Source organism: Antechinus flavipes, chromosome 6 (assembly GCF_016432865.1).
Source record: "Antechinus flavipes isolate AdamAnt ecotype Samford, QLD, Australia chromosome 6, AdamAnt_v2, whole genome shotgun sequence".
Taxonomy (NCBI): Eukaryota; Metazoa; Chordata; class Mammalia; order Dasyuromorphia; family Dasyuridae; genus Antechinus; species Antechinus flavipes.
In genome coordinates this window covers 89,972,899-89,998,954 of record NC_067403.1, presented here as the reverse complement: position 1 = coordinate 89,998,954, position 26,056 = coordinate 89,972,899, and the positions used below count along the sequence as shown (strand labels likewise).

The 26,056-nt window shown below is 31.9% G+C and overlaps 1 pseudogene; it reads left to right on the top strand.

Annotated features, from left to right (window-relative positions):
• Window positions 1-5,452: 5,452 nt before the first annotated feature.
• On the top strand, window positions 5,453-8,726 carry LOC127541409 (zinc finger protein 330-like; annotated as a pseudogene).
• Window positions 8,727-26,056: the final 17,330 nt, after the last annotated feature.

Here is a 26,056-nt window from a genome sequence, read left to right as displayed (position 1 = left end):
GTTAATCAGTTGGGAATGGCTGAAAGAGTCATGTCATATAATTGTAATAAAGTATTATTATGCTATAAAAATAATGAACAGAGTGCTTTCAAGGAAAAAAAAAAACCATAGCAAGACATACGAACTAATTAAAACATTAAGGGAAAAGACATGAGAGGTCATTGTGTACAGTAAAACAATGTTTCCATGATGATCAACTGTGAAAAGTGGCCACTTTGAATAGTACAATAATCCAAGACAACTCCAAAAAATTCATGATAGAAAAATGTTATCAACTTTCAGAGAACTGATGAATTCTGAATGCAAACCAAAGCATTACTTTCTCTGTTATTTGTTTATTCTTTTACAATATGAATAATATTGTATTGTATTGCATTGTAGTGTGTTGAATCACCTGATTTCACATTTCTAACTGATATTATATTGTTTGACTTCTCATAGCAAACTCTCTCTGGAAGGATTATGAAGGAGGAAGAGAATATAGAATTCAAAATTCAAAAAAAAAGAATGATTAATATAAATATTAAATATTTTAAAAGATTATGGATTGAGGAAAAGTTACTCATCCATATTACTATAGGGAATTACTTCACCAGGAGTCCCCTACATCAGCAGTAAAATTACAGGGAAATATATTAAAAAGAAAATATAAATATGAGGATATAGATAAAAGTCAGTTGTATGTGACATTCCATTGACTTAATTCATAAGCACATATCTAGTACCAGTACTCAAAGTAGTCAGTTAGTCAGACTTACTATTGGGTAAAAGGAGAAAAAAACATGCTGAGAAATGTGTTCATTTCTTTCCATGATCTCAAGCTCTAATGTGACCTTAAAGAAATCTTGATAGTGCCTATATTTCCCTGGTAATGTTATATTGATTGAAAATAATGGGAAACCATTATATCAAAGTAAGAAACAAAACTAAAGGTGACATAAAGGTTAATGGAAAAACAAAACATAGATGCCAATAAGCAGTGGAATATAACCAATAATTAATTAAAATTAGTTTAAAGTGTAAAGAAGGTTAAAGTGTAAAGGAAATTGAGAAAAGAAATTAGGCTGATCATCTAAGACTAAGAAAGACTAGTAAATATCAGTTGGATATATTTCATGTTGCCCATCAGTTTTTGAAAAAAAAAATTGTAATGGAAATTTTTCCTTGTACATTACTTATATTTCCTACTGTACCCATATCCCCAAGTATCCTGTAAAATTAAGATTTTTTCTTAATAAGAGAACAAAGAGACTTAAAAGTTCAAATAATTAAAATACCAATGTAATATATACACATACATACATATATATGTGTGTGTGTGTATTTAATGTGTATGTATATATACACATACATATGTGTGTATATATTTATTTACTTATATAATTTCCTCTAACCCTCTTTTACGTAAGAATTCATCCCTTAAACATATCTATGAAAAAATACCTTATCTGCTTCTCATCAATTTTCATCCCATGAGCTGTTAAAACACCTAAAGAAATGTCTCTACATAGGTCACAATGGATAGACACTCTATATAGGATTTGGAGGGAGACAAAGATAAGAATGTGTGCAGAAAAGGAAATCTTTATCTTTTGCCTTTGAAAGGAACATCTATGTCCCTGAGATTATAAAGTAATTATCACATGCATACACTCCAGTGGTTTCCCATTCCTTCCAGGATGAAATACAAAATTCTCTACTTGATATTCAAAGCACTTCATAACCTATACTTCTACTTTTCCAAATTTCTTACTTCTTACTAATTGACATTCCTCTTCCATTCAGTGACACTGATCTGACTATTTTATGAAAAGGAACTCTCTTGTCTCTGAGATTTTTTCTGACTGCCCCTATTCTTGAAGCACTCTAACTCTTCCAAACCTACTATTAATTTTTCTGTCTTTCTTTAAGTCTTATTATAAAATCTCTCTATTAAAGGAGTACCCTGAATCTTCTTAATTCCAGTGCCTTCTCTATGTTAATTATATCCTATTTATCCAAGATATACCTTGATTTCTTTGTGTCTATTTGCATGTTTTCTCCCTCTTTAGCTCTTTGAGGGCAAGAACTATCTTTTGCTTCTTTTTCTATTCCTACCACTTGTTCCTCATGCATATATTTATTATAAATTTGTTGAATCATTTCAGAGATCAGTCATGTCTAACATTTCATAACCCAGTTTGGAGTTTTCTTGGCAAGGTATTGAGTAGTTTTCCATTTCTTTCTCCAGATCATTTTAAAAGTGAGGAAGCTGAGGCAAGCAGTGTTAAGTGACTTATTCAGTCATACACTTAATATCTGAGACCTGATTTGAACTTAATGAAGATGACTCTTCCTAACTTCAAGCCCAGAATTCTATCTACTCTGCCAACTATCTACCTGTTATTATAAATGTCAATCAAGATATGCTGATTAATTGATTGATTAAATAGGAAAGTAAGTTTTAGAGACATTAAGAGAAAACCACATGTTCAGTTAACGTCAAAGCTGGAATTAGAATCTAGATATCTCTATTATGAATCCCATATGCTAATATATGTAAATTGGTTTGGGACATCACCAGAGTGACAATTTTCTTCTCTTCTTCAGAGTACAGTCCTTCTATTCCTCATCCTGTTTCTCTTTTATATGTTCTGTAAAACAGTTTGCTCATTTTTAAAATGAGGTAGAGAAGGAAACAGCAAACTACTCCAGTTTCTTTGTCAAGAAAACTCTAAATGGGATCACAAAGTCAGACATTGAATGAAAAAAAATTACCTAACAATAAACTGTGACTTCTCCACACAGAATATATCAACATATCATAGAGCATTCTTTGGTTCATCTTAAAAGTAAGAAGATAACACTTAACTGATTGTAGTATCTTCAAAAATTTCAACAAGGACAAATTGTCAATGTTTTATACATAGAAATGTAAAATATATGTCTAAAATTGTCATTAATAATTGAGTATTTAGAAAGAAAGATTGGGGTAGAGCTGTGTATGATATGACTCTAAAATGAAAAAAAAATATGAATGAAGTATGAGAGTGAGAACTGACATAGAAAAATTATATTGGGAGGAAGGCTGGTATTCTGAAAACCTATTCACATTGAGAATGGGTTAAAGAAGGAACAATGAAGTGTGTGTGTGTGTGTGTGTGTGTGTGTGTGTGTGTGTGTGTGCGTGCACATACCAAAAGGGTCTAATACTCTCCAAAATCTGTAAAAAAAAAAAAGGGAGAGGGAATAGAATAAGTTGGAGTGGGAAAAATGTTTAGATTAACTGGCGTAGAGTAAAGGAAGAGAAAATAGGGAGAGAAGATAAGGGAAGGATCCATACTTGAAGGAGGTTAAGTAATAGCAAGGCAAGTTAACTAGTAGAAGTGAAGTAAAAAAAAATTAGCAGAGATAGCAAACAAGAGATAAACACAAACACGATAGCTATGATCAGGAATAGAATTTATTAGAAAAAAAGTAGAGATAATTATTATCACTCAAAGTCAAACTTAAAAAAAAAGATTTAATCATGAGAAAAATATGTCAGCCATATTAATATTGTTTTAGATATATGTGTATATGTGTATATATGTATTGTACACATATGTGTTGGTATGTGTCTATATATACATTTATGTGTTTGTGTATATATGCATGCATACATGTATATAAATATATACATATACATATATGTGCACACACATACACATACATATATCCATGTTTAATTGTAGGCTGGTTGGGGGAGTGGTAGGAAAGAAGAGAAGAGAAGAATAAAGAAAAAAGTCGCACAGCAGAGAACAAAAGAAAAACATACAAGGTAGCAAAGAAACAATTGATAGTTATGAATACAGTGTCATCTATTATTATATATGTTTTTTTTTTTTATTTGGAAATTTATTATTACATTTTTGAATCCTCCCTGATATTCTTCTGGACACATACACTTTTTTTCTCATTTTGCATGTAAGTTTTTAAATTATTTAAAATAAATAAATAATAATTAAAAAAAAAAACAGACATATGGAGGAAGGTTCAAGACTTGAATAAATAAGAGGTCATATGAAAAAGAACTGGTGTTTTTTGGGGGTATGAGTAAACAATGATTATGGAAAGAACAACCACAATGACAATGTCTTCAACAATAAAAAGTCCACAAAACTCTTGAGATTCTAAACTATATTCAAGAAAACATATTGTAGTACAAAAGAAAGTAGTCCTAGTCAAAATGCAGCTGAAGAAATTTATTTAGATCTGGGTACCACTGATTAAGATGCTTTTTGTTTGTTTGTTTGATTGGATTTCTAGCCTCCATGTTCTCATGATTGCCTCTGAGGTATCATTCTTGCAGGGATTATTTAGGCCAGAAAGTTATATGAGGCATTTCTCATCTTTCCTTATTTTTCCTAAGGAAAATTATCATCTCTTACAGTACATGCAAAAACATGTAAATATCAGAATTATATCTTGGATAGAAAAAATGTCTATTTGGAATGAAGATTTGCCATGCTGGAAAATGCAATTTAAAAATCAAAGATTTTAAAGACGATTATTAGTCATGCATTATTATGAACCAAATGGTTGAAATGCAGTATTTAAAAATATCAAACACATATATTATTGCCCCTTCCTTGGTCAAATTTGAAAATGTTTTCTGGGATACCCCTTAGGTATATTTCAGTTTTTTTTTTTTTAGATTTTTCCTTGCATTTGAGTACACATTTAAATCGATCTGAATAGTACTGAAATGCCATAAAGTTAGGCAATACTGAAAAAAATGAATATTTTTTTCTTGGTCAATATTAACAAATCTATAAACATTTTATTATATTGCTATTACATCATAGGCACTATGCTCAGTACTAAGTTCTAATTATGTTATGTGAATTTTATAGTACATTTAGCATCAGTTTGCATACTGCAGCTATATTGAGAAAGAATTTTCCTAATCATTAAGAATTTTCAGAGGGCTTAGTAGAGTTCACAATATGGTGGGAATTATCAAAAAAAATATGACATGGTCTCTGTTTTCAAATATCTTATCTCTAGACATCATCATCTAGGATCTGTATTGCAACTTTTGTGAATTAGTTGGGTATATGATAACTATAAATTGAGTTATATCAAACTAGTAGATTGGAAAATATATTTTCACAATAAAAATTTTACAAATCACACTTTTAGTTATAATGAGAATTTCTTGTAGCTTGAAAAAACTAAAGCTTCCCTTATTATTTTTCTAAGAAAAAATTATGAATTATTTCAAGCCCAAAGAAAAAGTCAGTTACATGTTATAATGTATAAATTATTGAAATCAAGAATACCTGAGTTCTCTTTTTTCCCCCCAGAAATGTAATAGCTTTGCAATTGTGGACAAGTAATAACAATTTCTATAAAATTTTCTCAATCAAAAAGTAAAGGGCTTGGGCTCACTGATCTCTGAGGTCAGTTTTACCTCTAAAATTATGACTCCATGACATGTGGTAATTTTCTCTAAAATTATTTGCTCATAAATGTTTCAAAATCATGTTGAGTAATTTATTTTATAAAGTTAAGGAATAGTGATATGGATAAGAATGATAATACTGTAGATATATAAACTAAATTTATTGATGTTTATTTTTCAAGATTATTTTATTGAAATTTATTATTTTTCTTTTTGACAGCAATTTATCCTGAACTTCTCACCCTAGGCTTTCATATATTTTGCACACATATAAATTAATACTTTAAATCAATAAACTCAGTTTCCTCAATTGTAAAATTAAGGAGCAGTTGAATTGTGAGGTCCCTTTTAGCTCTCTCTATTTATAACACTATTAACTTCACTCATATGGACAAATAACAAAGAAATTGTTTGTACCATCCAAAATTAGGCAAAATTTTCAGTAAGCAATTAGTAGAAATTGATTTCCAAAAATTTCTCTGATTGAGAGACAACATATTTTATTTTTCTCTCAATCAGTTCACAGATTCATTAATTTCATAGTTTTTGTTTATTTGTTTGTTTGTTTATTACCTTTTCTATCATTGTAAGTTGATCTGCTATTTCCATAACCAAAGTATCTATTACATTTTCAGCATTTTTATAAGACATCAGCTTTCAATTTTTATTTACTATCAAAAAGGGTTGTGATTTCCATTTGATATGATTATAAATAGTTCCTAATTTTATTGATATTATGTCTTCTAAAAGTTTTATCTAGTTAAGTCAATAAAACAATAAAGAAGTTACATTCAGATAATATTGGAGGAAGGAACTATGTAGTTTATGTATCTTAATTCTGGGTTTCACTTTATGAGGGAGAGAGGATATATTTTGCTCTAGGTATGTAATATATGGATTTATGCACCTTTCTCAATCCTCAATAGTTTTATTATAGAATTCACAAAGTGTATTGTTCACATTGCCTTCTTTTAAAAATCATGTACTACATATATTTCTGCTTACTTCTTAATTTAAAACTGAATATCATTATTTATTGTATGCAAGCTCAGATTCACTGAACAACAAACCTGATTGTCTTGCATTGATCATTTCATTTTTTGTCCAAGTGGAAGGAGCTTTAGATCTAGCATTAAAAGACTGTCATTTACATCATCACCCAGTCACATTTTATCATTATGACTTTGGGTATATCATTTCACACCTTTTCTTAGAACTGAACTTTAGATATCTCATTATAAACTAAGAGAGTGAAATTGATGTCCTCTAAAATCCAGCTATGGACCTAGTTCCAAGCATTCATCATCTCTGAAATAAATAATTTTTGTACCAGCTACTAATCATAGTTCTTATGAGATACAAATGAGATTATGCAAAATGAATTTATAAACTATAAAATTTCATATTAAAGGCAATTGTGACTATTATCCCATTGATATTTTATTCTTTGAGGTAGAGATTTCTGGTCTTGTGGGATCCAATCTATAAAATAAGCCAAATATAATCCTCACTACATGATATACTGATAATATTTCAAATTTAAGTCAAAAAGTGACTTAATATTACAAGAAAAAATAATAAATTAATGCTTATTTATTCTGTAAGCCAAATCCTGTTGATTATAATCTGATCATGTTCTCACAAGGAGGTTTCTTTTAAATAGATGCGAAAAAAAAATGTTCATTCTGAAAAAAAAAAAAAAAGAATTGAAATTGATAGACTTTGTAAGCTATGTGCCAATTTTTTGGCCTTTATTCTAGATCCACATTTCTAGCCAGAGATTTTTCCTTACATTTTCTGCCAAATTCTCAGTGCCTACGTGATTATAAGTAGATCTCTGAACTCATTGTCATTTTTCTAAAAATTCCTCTCCTTCTAAATAATGTCATTTGTGCCAATGAGATAATCACTTTTTTTTCAAGTTTTCCAGAATATAAATTTTTAAATCTTTTTTTAATTCTTCTTTTCTCTGAAATGTAGTGTCAAATCCTTAAATGTTTCATATCCATTTTACTCTTCATTCTAATAGGCACAACTCTACTATATTATACTGCAGTATCCCTGTACTCATTCTTTTCTGTTTCTAATTCATCCTATATTATGTGATTACACTATTTTTTTTAAATTTCATTTCTTTTAAATCACAGAGTTGGATTCTCCTCACACTCAGGTTACAGCTGTCTTTTTTACTCCCCCTAGATAAAGAGGCCAGCAACCACAATTCTCTCCTCATAGTACCTCTGCGACTTCTACCAATAGCTACTTAGTTCCAAAATGTCTTCCTTGTCTCTGACCAAGTCTCTTCTATAGTGGGAAGCAAAGAGCTTTTTTATCTCCTTCAAATTATATCTCCTTGTAACACAAGCAGCTATTTCAGAAGTTTCTGTTTCAGAAATATGCTATATTTGCACCCACACCCACATGCATAAAAAGGCAGGAAGGAAAAAAGAAAGGCAAAGCATTTAAGGAGGAAAGTAAACAAAATGCAAAAATTAAAGTGCAAGGAAAAAGACTAAAAGCCATTAAAAATATTTTAAAAATAACTAAAAGAAAGAAGTAGTATCAAATTAGCTAAATTTCCATGTAAAAATGGGATGTGATAAGTGTCAAAGATGACAGAAGAATGGAAAATTGTATTATTTGTATAATTCTGTATATAAGTCATCAAGATGCATACAATTCAAAGATGCATGATTTATAATGAAGTCTTCAGATTGTGTCATAAAGAATGCTTATATATATAGTACTGGCCTTCAAATGATGGGCTCATTCTTTGATCTCTGTGAAGTTTGTGTTCGCCATGGTAGGAAATCCCTGAGTACACATGCTTGCATCTGCCTTTTTATTGATAGAGAATTTGTTGAATGTGAAAGTGGTATATGGGATCACAAAGGCAAAATATTCAGCTGCTCTTTTTGTCAATGTGAAGATGATCAATTTGAATGACAAGCCAGGTGCCAGGTGTTGGAGGCAGAAATGTTTCAATGTGTTTCCTGTAATTGATTTGGAGAGCACTCGTATATACTGTAAGGTTTGCTTCAGTGGTGATGACACAAGGAACAAAGTGTTTAAACAAGAGAAAGGAAAAGTCCTAAATGTGAACATGAAACTCAAGGGATAAAGTACCTAAGCATGTTCCTTGAAATCAGGCCAGTAAACTAGATTTGAAGAAGCAGATGGAGCTTCTGGGGACAATGTCTATTGAAAAAATCATGACTCAGGAAAGTATGGAGATACAAGACAACAGGAAAAGAAAGATGATTATTATGAAGTGGAAGAGGAAGATGAGGAAGATGGATAATGAAGGAGGGAAAAATTCAGATAATAAATTATTCAGTTATTTCTGATGTTTCATGACTTCATAAACCATACTGTTCCTGGAGTATTTTTAGCAAAAAAAAAAAAAAAATTGTTGGAATGGTTTGCCATTTCTTTCTCCATCAGGTTAAGACAAATAGCTGTTAAGTGACTTGCCCAGTATCCCATAACTAGTAAGTGTCTAAGGTCGGATATGAACTCAAGTATTCCTGAATCCAGATTCAATACTCTATCCACTGAGTTAACTAGTTACCTCTCAGACAGATCAATTAATTAATTTGACTTTAGGAAGATTCTATGTTAGTGGCTATTCTTATCATTTTTACTTAAAGAAAATTACAGAATATTTACTAGGTAAGACTATTTACCTAGTCTAAAGACTAGGAATTATATTTCTTGTATGCAAATTGCATTGTGTCTGACAGCAAAAGATGTGTGTGTGTGTGTGGGGGGGAATTCACATTCAGTGAATTGTGTTTGTGATTTTCAAAAGTAGTACTTAAACCTTGCACTAAAGGATAGCTGGGTTTATTATGGGAAAATGAGGCTAAAATCTTTTTTTTAGAAAACTTAAAATAATGTTTATAGCATAAGAAAGATGAGTTGAAAGGGAAATGAATATTTTTTATTTATCCAAGTATTGAAGTATCATTGACTATATGATGCATTATTATTATATCATGGCTTTACAACCGAAATGGAAATATGAGAATGATAGAGGAAAACATTATATTTATTAGTTATTAAATTGCCAATATTCTTAAGTGTTTATTATACCTTTTCCTTTTTTTCTGTAGATTCTTCTCCTAAATAAACTCTTTTGGCAAAAAAGAATAGCTATTGTGAATTTGTCACATTTATTTCAAACTAGGAATCACTACACTACCTCATGAAGTATCACCCATTTTTAATTTAAATATTCTTTAACTGTTTCTTGAAATTTACTTTTATATCCCTAATTATACTCCTTGAGTTTAGGACCATACATTTTTTGGGGGAATGTACAAACTATAGTGCTAGTTGCATAGTAGGTACTCAGTAAATTCAATCAACTCTCAAGTACTATTTGAAATGAAAAGTTCTCCATAATTCTGCTAAAGTTATTAAAGTTTATTTTTTTCCTTTTTAATACCATCCTGAAAAAATTTTCAGTTAAAATATTTTTATCTAAATTATAGAGTTTTGACTTGTTATAATATTCACAAAAAAAGATACTTGAATTGAATTTTAAGAGATAAGTTAAAATGCAAATAGCAGAGGATTATGATATTGAAGCGTAGTTTTCAAAAGTAAATTATTAAAATAGTAAGCAAAAATGAACGACAAGATCAAAGAGGAAAATAATAAACTTGGCAAGAAATAAACTATTTAGATGACACTCATCTCTAAAAAAATTTGTCAGGTTATAATATTAAACAATTATATAAAAATTCACTATTTGTAATATGAAAATGATTTAGCTATGTAGTAATACATTTTGTAGACAGTTGTTTTTCTTTTTTTTTTTTTTTTTTCTTGAAGAGGAATATGAAATCACTTGCAAGTGAATTGGAATTGACTGTGGTTGGACTATGTAAAATTACCCGGCTCACTTTCTCCTCCAGAGTCATCAAGATCCAGTCTCAAGATATAGGTTAGAATGATTGCAGATGGCCCTGTAAATTGTAGGAGACTTTGACTTTTAAAACCTAAAGTCTTTAACAAGCCTCAGTTTAACTGAGGCGATGCCCAATCAGAGATTAAGCTAGGTAAGCAAAGAGGCTTACCTAGTCTAAAGAAAATAAAATCGATAAAGGAAGGGAAGACCCTTTGGGTTTCTGATCAAAACTGGAACAATTTCTGTTTACATTTACTCTGAGCTAATCTGGGCCCAAATAATGACCAAGAAGGGCTTCATCTGAGACTTATTGTGGGCCAATAAATGAGAGTCAGAGTGATTTAGGTTTAAGGCATTGTCCTTAAGAAAGAAATCTAGCTGACAGATCTCAAGATATCTTGAGAGGTTTCAGAGATAAAAATTTAAATTCCTTTGGGTATGGGTAACGGTAAGATAGCCTATGTGTACTGAGGGAAGGGAAGGGATAGAAGAAAGAAAAGAAAAGGAAGAGAGGAAGGAAGAAAGGGAGGGAGGGAGGAAGGGAAGGGGGGAGGAAAGAAGGGATGGAGGGAAGGAGGGAATAGAGGAAGGGAAAAAGAGAGGGAGAAAGGGAGGGAGGGAGGAAAGAAGGGAGAAAGGGAGGGAAGGAAGAAGAAGAAGAAGAGGGGGAAGAAGAAGAAGAGAGAGAAACAGAAAGAGAGAGAGAGAGAGAGAGAGAGAGAGAGAGAGAGAGAGAGAGTAAACACTGTTCTCCAACTGGCCAGTTCCAGTTGGAACCCCAATAGGCAGGCTTTTATCATCCTTTACTACCCTCAGAGATAATAAATTGGGCAGACAGAACAAAATGCAGGAGGCTTCATCTGACTCAATCTCTTACAGCCATTAAACAGTACATTGAGCTCCATAGAAACAGCACTGCAACAAGTAAGAGTTAAATAGGTAGTGGGCTACTATTCTCTATAGTACTGAGAGAAAGTAATCAAAAATAAGCAAAGGTGATCCTATGAAGCTGAGAGGGGAAATGTTTTCATATATCTTTTTTATTCACACCTGCCAAGAGAAACACAAGAAGAACCCCAGAAGCTTATGTAATCTCAAAATTAAAATAATAATAAGAAGAAATTCATTGATGGAAGGCAACATCTGTTAAAGAGAAATAAATTTTGAGGACAACAAAAAAACTGATAAAGTTGAGTGTGAAAGAAAAGTGAAAACTTTCATTTCCTTAAGGAGAAACAAAAATATTTTTGGTACAGCCAAGAAGCTGTTCTAGTTCTCCCAGTTTCTCTCAAAAATCTCATGAAACCAAGCCTCTAAACAGAATCTGATGGAATTAAACCACTCTCCATCTCACCATAGAATGGAGAAACATCAACAAAGGTCACTCTCTGTGATTCCAGAGATGGAGCGCCAAGATGATAGAATAAAGTCAGAGGCAACTGATACATTGTTGGTGGAATTGTGAACACATCCAGCCATTCTGGAGAGAAATTTGGAACTATGTTCAAAAAGTTATCAAACTGTGCATATCCTTTGATCCAGCAGTGTTTCTACTGGGCTTATATCCCAAAGAGATATCAAAGAAGCTAAAGGGACCTGTATGTGCCAAAATGTTTGTGGCAGCCCTGTTTGTAGTGTCTAGAAACTGGAAAATGAATGGATGCCCATCAATTGGAGAATGGTTGAGTAAATTGTGGTATATGAATGTTATAGAATATTATTGTTCTGTAAGAAATTACCAGCAGGACGAATACAAAGAGGACTGGAGAGACCTACATGAACTGATGCAAAGTGAAATGAGCAGAACCAGGAGATCATTATATACCTCAACAATGATACGGTATGAGGATGTATTCTGATGGAAGTGGATTTCTTCGTCAAAGAGATCTAACTCAGTTTCAATTGATCAAGGATGGACAGAAGCAGCTACACCCAAAGAAAGCACACTGAGAAATGAATATAAACATTTTTGTTTTTCTTTCTGGGTTATTTATACCTTCTGAATCCAATTCTCCCTGTGCAACAAGAGAACTGTTCGGTTCTGCAAACATATATTGTATCTAGGATATACTGTAACCTATTTAGCATGTATAGGACTGCTTGCCATCTAGGGAAGGGGATGGAGGGAAGGAGGAAAAAAAATCGGAAATGAAGCGAGTGCAAGGGATAATGTTGTAAAAAATTACCCTGGCATGGGTTCTGTCAATAAAAAATTATTTAATTAAAAATAAAATAAAATAAAAGATAGAATAAAGTCAGGAATCTGTTCCAGCGTTTCCAGTTTCTCTAAAAAAATCATATGAAACCAAATCTCTGAACAAAATTTGATGGAAGGAAAGCACTCTTCAAGAAAGGTGAGTCTCACTGGGGTAAAAGGGGGGTTCATCTCAGGTCAGATAGTGTAATGACCGCATATTTAAAATCAGCCGGAGTCAGGAATTCAGGTTAAGGGGAAAATCTTCAATATTTATTGAAGTGAAGAGGTGAATAAAGATTGCAATAGCAAATATAGGCAAGAAAGATTGCGATAGCAAATATAGGCAGTAGCGACAGGAAGGCAGCTAAGAGAGAGAGACGCGAGCCAAGCCAACCGTGGCAATGGCAATCCCAAAAGTCTCTCCTCCCCTTCCTTTTCCACTCCCCTGCCTCCACCCACCAAAATCGTCATTTCCTATACAACACATCAGGACTTGCACAAAGAGTGGGTGGGGGCCATTCTTTCTCCAAGCTTATATATTAATAGAGTATGGTCCAATTACTATTTAGCCTCATGTGCTTGGGACCTCAGTGCATCAACTCAAGCCTCAGCCCATTACAAGATAGATTCTGGGTAAGCTGGTGAGAGGGTCTTAATCACAGGAAATCATCAACTAAGACCCTTACTCCTGGCTTAGTAAAGGAGCATATGGGGGGGGGGGAGGAGGAGGAGAGCAGCTTCCAGTCCCAGCTAAGAAGGCAAACTGAGAAACCAGGCTGTTTCTTGAAAAGAACAGGCAAAGCTATCCTCTACAAACAAAAGAGGCCCCTGTGCTCAAAGCCAAGACACAGAGCAGCACAGGAAGCTTGGGACAGTTCCCCCTTTACCCTAAGAGCAGAGCTCCACCTTAAAAGTTAAAAAAAAAAAGGCAAATATCAAAAGAAAAAGAAAGAAAATAATCCAGAAACAAAAAAAATTTGATCATAGGAAGCTACTATAGTAACAGGGCAGACCAGAATGCAAACTCAGAGGAGAACAGAATGTCCACAAAATAAATCTCAAAGAATGAGATAAATTTGTCTCAAGCACAAAGAAGCTTCTTAGAAGTGCTCATAAAATACTTTAAAAGGCAAATAAGAAAGACAGAAGAAAAAATGAGAAAGTAAATGAAAGGTATGCATGAGAAAGTTAAAAGTTTGAAAAGGAAGGAAAAAAATTATCTGAGGAAAACAACTCCTTAAACAGTATAATTAACCAAATGGAAAAAGAGATACAAAAGATAACTGAAGAACATCACACATTAAAAACTAGAACAGTGCAAATGGAAGCTAATGACTTTGTGAGACAGCAAGTCAACCAAACTAAAAAGAATTATAAAATGGAAGAAAATGTGAAATATCTTATTGCAAAAACAGCTGACTTGGAAAAATAGTTCTAGAAGAGACAGTTTGAAAATTATTGGCCTACCTGAAGGCCATGACCAAAAAAAGGAGTCTGGATAGCATTTTTAAGATATCATTAAGTAAAATTGCCCCAATATTCTAGAAACAGAGGAAGGAATACTCACTGAAAAATCCATATACCCCTTTGGAAAGAGATCCCACAAGGAAAAAGCCAAGGAACATTGTTGTAAAACTCCAGAACTACAATCTCAACGAAAAATTACTGCAAGCTGCCAGACTAAAAACAACTCAAATATCAAAGAGAAGTCAAGATCACAGGATGTGACAACTTCTACAGTAAAGGATCAGATGGTCTGGAATATCATATTGTGGAAGGTGAAAGACCTAGGATTACAACCAAAAATTAACTACCCATCAAGACTGAGCATCATCTTTCAGGGCAGGTGATGAATCTTCAATGATATAAGAGAATTTCAATCATTTTTATTGAAAAAAATAAAAATAAACAGAAATTTTATTCTACAAACTTAGAACTCAAGAAAAGAATAGAAAGGTAAATGAGGAAATATGTTTTATTAAAAAGTAAAACTGTTTACATCCCTAGATGGGAAAATGATATCTAAAAATCTTGAGAACTACATTTGTTACTCAAACAGATACAGAGGGACATCACAGTGGATTGAGGTTATAGTTGTGAATGGACTCTGATGTGATGATATCAGAGAAAACTGAAGGAAAACTATGGAAAATACATTGCTGCATATCATACAAAAATAAACCTGATATAGATGAGAGACAGAGAGAGACAGAGAGAAAGAGAGAGAGAGAGAGAGAGAGAGAGAGAGAGAGAGAGAGAGAGAGAGAAGAGAAGAGAGATAAAGTTTTCAATGCTGAAAAGAACAAGAAAAAGGAAGAGTAAAAACAAGAGGGTAAAAAAATGAGGAGGTTGAAAAATATGATGATGACATATACATTGGCTCTGAGAAAACACACTCTATTAGTAATCAAGCAACAATAATTTGTTAAAATTCTACTACATGTATAGAACCATCTTATATATTGGGATAAAAAGATAAAAATGCAAATCTCTATTCCCATGGTCCTTATATTCTGTCAAGGGAGATAGCATGTATATAAATAAGGATCTATAGAGATATCCAAAATGAATACAAGATTAAACTTTCAACTCCTAAAATACAATTATATTCAAGAATGTGTTATGAGATTAGCTCTATAAAGTTTAGCACTTTAATTTTCAAAAACATTCCTTATTGATTTTCAGAAGTCCCATCCATGTGAATATACATATAAACACATATGTATATGATTATATATATTTATATAAGGGCCTAGATTAAAATTCAATTTCTTCAATATACAGATTGTGTGACTTTGAATAAAGGATTAGCTTTTGAGTGATAGAGCAACCCTCAAAAAACTTTATGAAGAGAAGTTGAACTACAATGATATATGAAATTCTTCATCAGGATTTTCCTGTCATAATATAAACATGTCTAATAAACATATATTCAGAAGCTTTGAAAAAGAAAAATTTTAACTATTTATCCAGTTTTCACTATTTATGCTCTTTTGATTGTTTTGTGAGATTTATATTGAAACTTAAATATTGATTCAGTGGTTCACTGACTAAACAGTAAATGACATTTTTTTTCCCCAGATACTTGGAGTGGAAAGAACAACTGGCTGTCAGTCAGCATTCATGTGTTTTCCCCTAAGTGTGTAACCTGGAACAAATTGGTTAACTTCTTTGAGTCTAATGTTTCTCATTTGCAAAATGATGATATTGGAATAAGTGATATCTGAATCACCTTCACAATCTAATGTATGATCATCTCTTTTTTGGAATTCAGTTCTGATCTTGTAAAAAGATTCACTGTCATCACAAATTCTTTAATGTTTTGAAATGAAATCTAGATGATATCATAAAAATATTCTACCAGCATTTTCAAGACCTTTTTGCTCTATGCCAGCTGTCAAAAACCAGGGCTATCTAAGATAATATTCTAATGACTTATCACTTTATACAAATCTGAAGGACTGATGTGACATCTTCATGTCTATCTCAATTTAATCAATTCTGACTTAATTCAGGATATGTAGGTGTTATAATTCACAAAGCTCCAAACTTCAAGTCAGGAAGATTTGAATTCAAACCATGTCTCAGTTACTTAATAGCTATGTAACCTGAGCAAGTATTTATCCTGTACCTGCCTCAATTTCTTTGTCTTTAAAGTGAAGTTATTTATAGACTCTACTTCATTGAATATTTAAGAAGATAAAATTAGAAAACACTTCAAGTCTTTGAAAATACCTTAAACATCATACAAATGCCAGATATGAAGATGATGAGAATGATAATGAAAATGATGATAATGATGATGATTGTAAGAGAACAGTTCCTAAAAGGGAGTGCTTGGTGCACTTCATAGAACATAGTAGGTACTTAATAAGTATTTCTGTTGGGAAGAAATAATTATTCAAATGGAAATACAAAGATTAGGAAAAGGACTTGTCTTTAGTCATAAAAATATTATACTTTTGACTTGTACTGTTGACATTCTATTTTCAAGAATTTTTTGATCCCATCCATTAAAATGAGATTATTAGAGGTTCAGAGAAAGACCCCATGGTCATATAGGTTATATGTGGTACTTTCAAGACATAAACAAAACAAAACAAAACAAAAAAAACAAAAACAAAAAACTAATATCTTCATTTACACAATAGGGCTTTTTTCTAATATTATCTATTAAAATGACGTTCAACCCATATTTGAAATAAGTAGAAAAAGTCAGATAGGCTTAGTTCATATAAAACTGTGAAGACACAATAGGAGATAAGATTAAGTTACATCTTCTCTATGTTAATTCTTTGTCAACAGGATAAACATGAATGTTTATCCCCCATGTGTTTCTCTCATTAGACACTTTATAATGTACCATGTTCATTCATTGATCCAAGTTCTAGTCAAAGAATATTAATTTTTATCTAATATATCTTGGAAAGAGGACCATAATCTTTTGTGCAGCATTTTCTCATAATGTTAGGTGGTAGTGATAGTCAAGGAGAATGGAGTCAGAAAATTAAGCAAGTCCTAGTTATGATTTTGCTGGAAATCTTAGTTCCAATTGATTAAATCAAATTGCTTTTCAGGGCAAATTTCTTTGAGATGTTCATGCCTAGCTATTGTCTAATTATTGACTTCAATAGGTAAAAGAGAAGGTAGGTTAAAGCACACTCTAAAAACAGCAACTTTTTAAGATGGAAAATGATCTCATATTTGTGATTTTGCAAAGGAGATATTCATCAGATACATTTATGTATGTTTTAGAATATACTATTTGTGTGTATAAGTGTGTGTGTGTGTGTGTGTGTGTGTGTGTGTGTGTACCATATTCTTTGACTCTAGTCAGTCTTACTTCTCAATATGTAATAACCCCTTTATGAAGAATGGACCAGTAAAAAAGGAAATGTCAGAATTTCTTTCCTGACTTGATCATGCTTCTGGGTTCTGGACTTCAAACTAAATTCCCTAAAATATTGGGACCTCTGAATTAATTCAATCATCCCTGTGGCCTATTTCACATGTAATTTTCCTTTGTAATCCAGAACCTTTCTATTGTAGAAGAACATAGTTAAGCTTTCATTTCCCCATAAATCCTATTTTAGCTCCTGGACTTCAAAACCATTCTCTCATGTTGGGAACTTTCATCGCCTTCTTCCTTTTCAGCTCTCTTTTGTGTATTGTCTTTCTGGATTAGAATGTTAACCACTTGAGCATAAGGACTAATTTTTTGCATGTGCTTGTGTCTCTACGAATAATTCTCAGAGTGAATGACATAAAATAGGCAGCATACACTAATCAAAGTTGATTTTTATTTGTTACAGGAATTCCCTTTCAGGAGGATTCTTTAAGGTTTCAGAATCTTAATTGGGTGTCTTTGATTACTAGATAAATCACTGACCATTCATTTATTGGTTATTATCTAAATTAATTGTTTGATTACTGATTAACTGTCTACTTGGGTTTTTCATTCATTTCATCTCTATAGGCAGAAGTTATTACACCAATCTGTACTGATGAAGAAATTCCCTCATTAGTATCTTAGTATACCTATTAAATCAAAGAGCTGATTCTTAAATCTAAGAAGTTTCAATTTGCTCTTCCTTTCCTTTCTGAAGGAGCTAAGGTTTTCCAATATTATTTTCATATTTGAGGGTTCCCATTTCCCCACCTACTCAAATTCTGTTTGTAAGGTATTTGAAAAATCATTTTCTATAGACATGAGGGAAAATGCAAATGAAGTAGGAAGGATGTTTGTAGGTTTGTGAAAAGCCTCACCAAAGACCTTTAGAAGTGCTGAGTTTGCATCATTAATGTCAGCTTAAAAGTCCTTCAGTAGTGCTCTAGTCCTGGCATCTATAATTCGCCATAATCATATGAGAGTTCCATTGAAGTACATTAGTAGTCCACATAACCACATTAAATCATTGCTTTGATCTAATAAGTGCCTTCCCTGTCTGCCAAAGCCAGACAAACAGGCTCAAGGTAAACATTTTTGTCCCAAATGCTATCTTTGTCATCCTGGCTGTCTACCATAAGCATCAGTATTGAAAACAGAATGCCTCAGAAATTTAAACTAAAATATTTTTGGAAAAGAATCTAGTCTTTGATTACTTCCAGCAACTTCTGGGGACTTCAACTGCTACATTAATTTATTTATTTTGTTTAAATTTTTTTATACAAGTTAACTGAGTTATGTAAATAGGTTTTTTGTGTGCTTGTTTAGTTGTGCTTTCGGTTTTAGTTGTATTGCATCTTATTACTTGAAGTATAAAGTACCTTCTATTTGAAAATCTATCCCCTAAATACCTTTGCAAAATTTCTCATCACTCAAGCACAATCATCATTCTTACTGAAAGGAGACATTCCATTTGTCTATAAGTGAATTTTATATCTTAGAGGTGCTTTCATCTTAAATGAAATAAGAAGAGATTCTTTGCTTGAATATGTGCCTTGGTTGGAATAAAAAGAAACTACTGAGGCATTTTGTGGGAACAGAAGTGAATAAAGGAACTAACCCAGCAAGTGAAATGATTGTGTGGCAAATAGACATCAGGAAACAAGAAAACAAACAAAAACACCTAAAGGGGCAGTGGCTAAATAAAAGTCAAAACTATATTACATACACTAATTTATTTGACCATTATTGTTTATCCCTAACTATACATTGTATTCTTTACTTTCATTTTGAGGAATCATTGCTATGCTAAAATGTACTTAACATTTCAAACTTGCCTTATGGCTAGAAATGCAATATTCAGAACTCTAACTAGGGTAATGTCACAAAGACTTTTCTGCAGGGAACAGAAACTTAAAGGGTGCTGGTAGCACTTGAAATGTTACATGAATATAGAAACAACTGAGCTTTATATTCATCAAGCAAAAACAATCTGTTAAAAAAATCTGTAAAAAACTATCAAGTGGAATGCTTCCTAATTCTTTCTGTCTTAGGTGTCAGTCTCTCTAGTAGATGTCATAAAATATCCTAGTATCCCTCATTCTTTCTTGTCTGACTAAATTTGTTTTTAAAATTTAGCATAAATGTGTTTTTGTTAGTGATTTTTTCAGATATAAATATTGCTATCACAGTCAGGAGTTTTGAGTTTTAGTTCTAGTTCTTCAGTTTATTGGTTATGTGACATTGGGTATATTTCTTCACTTCTCCATGCTTTCATTTTCTCCTTTTGTAAAAAAAAATGATAAGAGATGATCTCCAAAGTTCCTTTTATTTATTTTTTCCCTTTTGTATATTTTTTTGTTATTTCTTTTTTTACTAGAGCTTTTTATTGATAAAATATATGCATGGATAATTTTTCAATGTTGACCTTTGCAAAAACTTCTGTTCCAACTTTTCCCCTCCTTCCCTTTACCCCCTCCCTTAGATGGCAGGTAGTCCCATATATGTTAAATATGTTAAAGTATATGTCAAATCCAATATATGTATACATATTTATACAGTTATCTTGCTGCAGAAGAAAAATTAGATTTAGAAAGAAGGTAAAAATAACCTGGGAAGAAAAACAAAAATACAAGCAAACAGTAACAGAAAGAGTGTAAATGCTGTGTTGTTGTCCACACTCATTTCCCAGTATTCTTTCACTGAGTGTAGTTGGTTCTGTTCATTACTTATCAATTGGAACTAATTTGGATTCTCTCATTGTTGAAGATAGCCACTTCCAGCAGAATTGATCCTTATATAGTATTGTTGTTGGAGTGTATAATAATTTCCTGGTTCTGCTCATTTCACTTAGCATCAGTTCATATATGTCTCTGCAAGCCCCTCTGTATTCATGCTGCTGGTCATTTTTTACAGAACAATAATATTCCATAACATTCATATACCACAATTTACTCAGCCATTCTCCAATTGATGGGCATCCATTCAATTTCCATTTTCTAGCCACTACGAAAAGGGCTGCCACAAACATTTTTGGCACATACAGGTCCCTTTTCCTTCTTTAAGATCTCTTTGGGATATAAGCCCAGTAGTAACACTGCTTAATCAAAGGGTATGCACAGTTTGATAACTTTTTGAGTATAGTTCCAAATCGCTCTCCAGAATGGTTGGATCTGTTCAAAACTCCACCAGCAATGCATCAGTATCCCAGTTTCCCCACATCCCCTCCACCATCAGTCATTATCTTTTCCTGTTATCTTAGCCAATCTGAGAGGTGTTTAGTGTTGTCTCAGAGTTGTCTTAATTTTCATTTATCTGATCAATAATGAATTGGAACACCTTTTAATATGAGTAGAAATTGTTTCAATTTCATCACCTGAAAAGTGTCTGCTCATATCTGTTCATATCCTTTGACCATTTATCAATTGAAGAATGGCTTGATTTCTTATAAATTAGAGTCAATTCTCTATATATTTTGGAAATGAGGTCTTTATCAGAACTTTTAACTGCAAAGATGTTTTCCCAGTTTATTGCTTCCCTTCTAATCTTGTCTGCATTAGTTTCGTTTGTAAAAAACTTTTTAACTTGATATAATCAAAATTTTCTATTTTGTGATCAATAATGATCTCTAATTCTTCTTTGATCACAAATTCCTTCCTCCTCCACAGGTCTAAGATGTAAACTATCCTATGTTATTCTAATTTATTTATAATCTCATTCTTTATGCCTAGATTGTGAACCCATTTTGATCTTATCTTGGTGTATGATGTTAAGTGTGAATCAATGCCTAATTTCTGCCATACTAATTTCCAATTTTCCCAGCAATTTTTGTCAAATAGTGAATTCTTATTCCAAAAGTTGGGAATCTTTGTTCCTTCTATTTCTAAACCTTAAAATGTAGCTTACATCATATGAGAAATACAAATAAAATCAATCAGATTTAGAACTGGAAGGTACTTTAGTGTGACATTGCCTAATCTGCATTTTACACATAGAAAAAGTAAAGTCAAAAGAGATATAAGAGATGATTGTCACATAATTAGGAGTGTCACAATTGGAATCCAAGTTTTCTCCTTTGCTAAATTTAATATTCTTTCCTGCATGTCACACAATGTCTTATTGAATTTGTATATTAGATTTAAAGTTTCTTTTTGAGCTATCAGGATATTTGAGGTCCTTATGTATAAACACTGCCTCCCTTAAGAGATGGGAAGAAGATAGATGAAAAAGAGAAGGAAGAAAGAAAGAAAGAGAATGAAAAGGAAAAGAAAAAGATAAAACAGGACACAAAGTAGGAAAAGAAGACAACAAAAAACTCTTAATTATGTTAACTGTCATAAAGTCTAAAGTCTAAAGACTACATAGAAGCTCAATATATACATTTATGTTTTTCATATGTAGTTATGTCCATTCTAAAATTTTAGAATGTTACAAAAAAAGCATTCTGCCCTTTTATTCATTAGTAATCAAAGTATGACTTGTGGAAATGTCTTCTGGCCAATGATAATCAATGTCATCATTATTTCTATAAGAAATTTTAATATTTTTCTATTATGAAAATTTTCATTATCTGTTCAAGATCATTTCTTAATAGTGGGATGGATGAAGAGTGGAAAACTAGATGTCATAGTTTTTTTTTTTTTTAAATATGTTGGAAATATCTTTTAAATCCTTTGGTCATATTTAGAGCATCCAGATGCATTACTCATTAAGCTCTATGTTTCATGAACTTCTACAACATTAGCAGTTAAAGATAACTTGTTAAATAAATCTTTCACATTAATTAGCAATGAAATACTGAATAGCATTTTTATTTGTTTGTTTTTTTTCTCCATTTCTTCATATGGTTTGGTCTTGGGGCTCCTAAGTAGAGCATAAGTTCCTTGAGAGCAAGGGAAGTATTTTATATGTTATTGACATCCATCCTTCATTGAATCTAGCACAAATCTGAGAACCTAGAAGGTACATTAGAAGTACTACCCTCCTGATCAGAAAAATAGTGAATAAGAAAGATTCAGTCATTTCAATCATGTATGACTTTATGATCTTATCATGGATTTTCTTGGAAAACATAGTGGGGTGGTTTGCCATTTCCTTCTCCAGCTCATTTTATAGATGTAAATTGTTAAATGACTTGAGCAAAGTCTGCAATCAGATTTGAACTTTGGGAAATGAATTTCTTGACTCTATTCCTGGCACTCTATCCACTGTATAACTTAGCTGCTCCAAAGAAATATTTAAGTGACCACAATTACTAATAGTGGTATGTCACAAGATGACAATTAAATAAAAATGATTTGGAAAGACAAACATGGGACTTGGTTAAAACAGTGTAAGGATTATTAATTGAGATTGTCTGAAGATGGAGACTCAGGATGCTGATTCCTATACCATTATTTCCACATCTTTACACAGACTGATTTTTATAGCAGGAATGTTTTTCATTTATCTTTTAGCTTCTTGGAATTCATCTCAAATCCATGGCTCAGCCTGAGTGCCACCTATTTAAAGAAACCTATCACAATTCTCCTGAGAGACCACTAGTGATTCAGTGGATAAAGCAATAGATCTGGAGTCAAGAAGACCTGACTTGAATTTCAGTCCGACTCAGTTATATCAACTGTAAAATGGAAATAATAACAGCCCCTATCTCTGAGGATGGTTATAAAATTTAAATTATCTGTTCAAGATCATTTCTTAATAGTGGGATGGATGAAGAGTGGAAAACTAGATGTCATAGTTTTTTTTAAATATGTTGGAAATATCTTTTAAATCCTTTGGTCATATTTAGAGCATCCAGATGCATTACTCATTAAGCTCTATGTTTCATGAACTTCTACAACATTAGCAGTTAAAGATAACTTGTTAAATAAATCTTTCACATTAATTAGCAATGAAATACTGAATAGCATTTTTATTTGTTTTTTTTTTTTCTCCATTTCTTCACATGGTTTGGTCTTGGGGCTCCTAAGTAGAGCATAAGTTCCTTGAGAGCAAGGGAAGTATTTTATATGTTATTGACATCCATCCTTCATTGAATCTAGCACAAATCTGAGAACCTAGAAGGTACATTAGAAGTACTACCCTCCTGATCAGAAAAATAGTGAATAAGAAAGATTCAGTCATTTCAATCATGTATGACTTTATGATCTTATCATGGATTTTCTTGGAAAACATAGTGGGGTGGTTTGCCATTTCCTTCTCCAGCTCATTTTATAGATGTAAATTGTTAAATGACTTGAGCAAAGTCTGCAATCAGATTTGAACTTTGGGAAATGAATTTCTTGACTCTATTCCTGGCACTCTATCCACTGTATAACTTAGCTGCTCCAAAGAAATATTTAAGTGACCACAATTACTAATAGTGGTATGTCACAAGATGACAATTAAATAAAAATGATTTGGAAAGACAAACATGGGACTTGGTTAAAACAGTGTAAGGATTATTAATTGAGATTGTCTGAAGATGGAGACTCAGGATGCTGATTCCTATACCATTATTTCCACATCTTTACACAGACTGATTTTTATAGCAGGAATGTTTTTCATTTATCTTTTAGCTTCTTGGAATTCATCTCAAATCCATGGCTCAGCCTGAGTGCCACCTATTTAAAGAAACCTATCACAATTCTCCTGAGAGACCACTAGTGATTCAGTGGATAAAGCAATAGATCTGGAGTCAAGAAGACCTGACTTGAATTTCAGTCTGACTCAGTTATATCAACTGTAAAATGGAAATAATAACAGCCCCTATCTCTGAGGATGGTTATAAAATTTAAATTAGACTATATATACATACATATATACATACATACATATATATATATAGGTGCTTAGCACATATTTTGTGGTTAATATTTGATTATTCCTTCCTTATTATTGTTACTCATCTTATTACAGTTGCTATAACTGTGCTTTGAATGTTTTGCAAATGTTATGTATTTACTCCTCTATGAAGATGTATTCTTCTATTAAAATATGAGATTTTTAAGGGAGGGATTTTCTCTCTTATATATAAATGCCTCCCCCTCCACACATACATACAGGATATTTCCATCTCTCTCCATACTTCCAATATAGACACAGAATGACAGAATCTTGGATTTGAAAGGGACTTTCAGTCTATGTCAACAATTTTTTTGTTTGTTTTTTGTTTTGTTTTGTTTTGTTTTTAATTGAACTGAATGCAATGAATACATGCTTGAACAGTATTCCTTAAGTAAGTCATCCTCAAGATAAACAAACCTCAAAAAGTTATTTATTCTTTGATTAAAGATTGAGATTAGAAAGGAATTCATTCCATATCTATATATTCTGAACAGTAAGGAAGTGTTTTTTTTTTTTGTTTGTTTTTTTACTTTAATATTTGTGCTTATGATCTCAAAATAACAGATCATATGCAAATATTTTGGACACATAATTGCCTCAATGCAAAATTAGTTCATCAATAAGTCAATTAAGTTAAGATATATATATATATATATATATAGTATTATTTCAAATAAATGATCCCTAGTAGTCATAACTTTTATTCCATGTATTTCCAAAAACCTGTTACTTTTTGGTGTTGCTAAGCCCTCCATGAATACACATCATATTCCTACTATGTTACAATGCTTGCTTATGTAACAATGGCCAAAAATACTTCATCACATGATATCTTTCTCAATATATAATCATAGAAGCCTAAAATCTGAGGGCTAGAAGAGACCATCTAGCTCAAGAGTTATACAAAAAAAAGATTTTCCACTTTAATATTCTCAACAAGTGCTCATCTTCCCTTTGTTTGAAGGATATTCCAAGGATAGGGAACACTTTTTCTTTCTAAAACACTTTGGGGTAGTATCTTATATGTATAATAATTTGCCGCTTTCCAACCTTTTCATTTTGCCATTTGTTCTCCTTGCCAATTATTAGCCTCTCATAATTTTCCTAGGGAAGTGAGTATTGATGACAGATGTTGTTGAACCAACATACAACATACAAAATGCTATTTTTGCTTTTTTTATTTTATTTTTCCAAATAGAAAGAACATGCCAGATCTTATAAGATCGGTTGTCACAGTCATAGAAAATTTAAGATTCTCTTCAACAAAGAATTAGAGTAACAAAAAAAAAAAAGAAAGAAAGTAAGAAAGAAAAACCTCAAAACTCAAAGGTTTAACAAATATGGAAGAGACACTTCAATGCATGCCCCTTTCTATGTTTCAGGTACACACACACACACACACACACACACACACACACACACATATACATGCCATGTTTCAGATGTGTGTGTATTTATGTATGTATATGTGTATTATATATATAATTATGTATTATATATAAAGTGTGTACATATATGTGTGTGTGTGTGTATTCCCCTTTTCTTATATTGTAAAACTATTCTTACATTTTCTTCATGTTTGCCTATATCATAAAATATTTCAAAATGGATTCATCTCTATGTCTCTTTGTCTCTCTTTCTCTTTCTGTCATTTATCTAAAGATGAATTCTTGAAAATTCAGCTGAAAGATTGCTTATTTTGTCAAAAATTAAATATTGAAACTCATTTTGGTTTCTAATTTTTTTCAACCAGGATATAATGATATATTAGCTTAATATATTCAACAAGTATTCTCAATTTGAAAT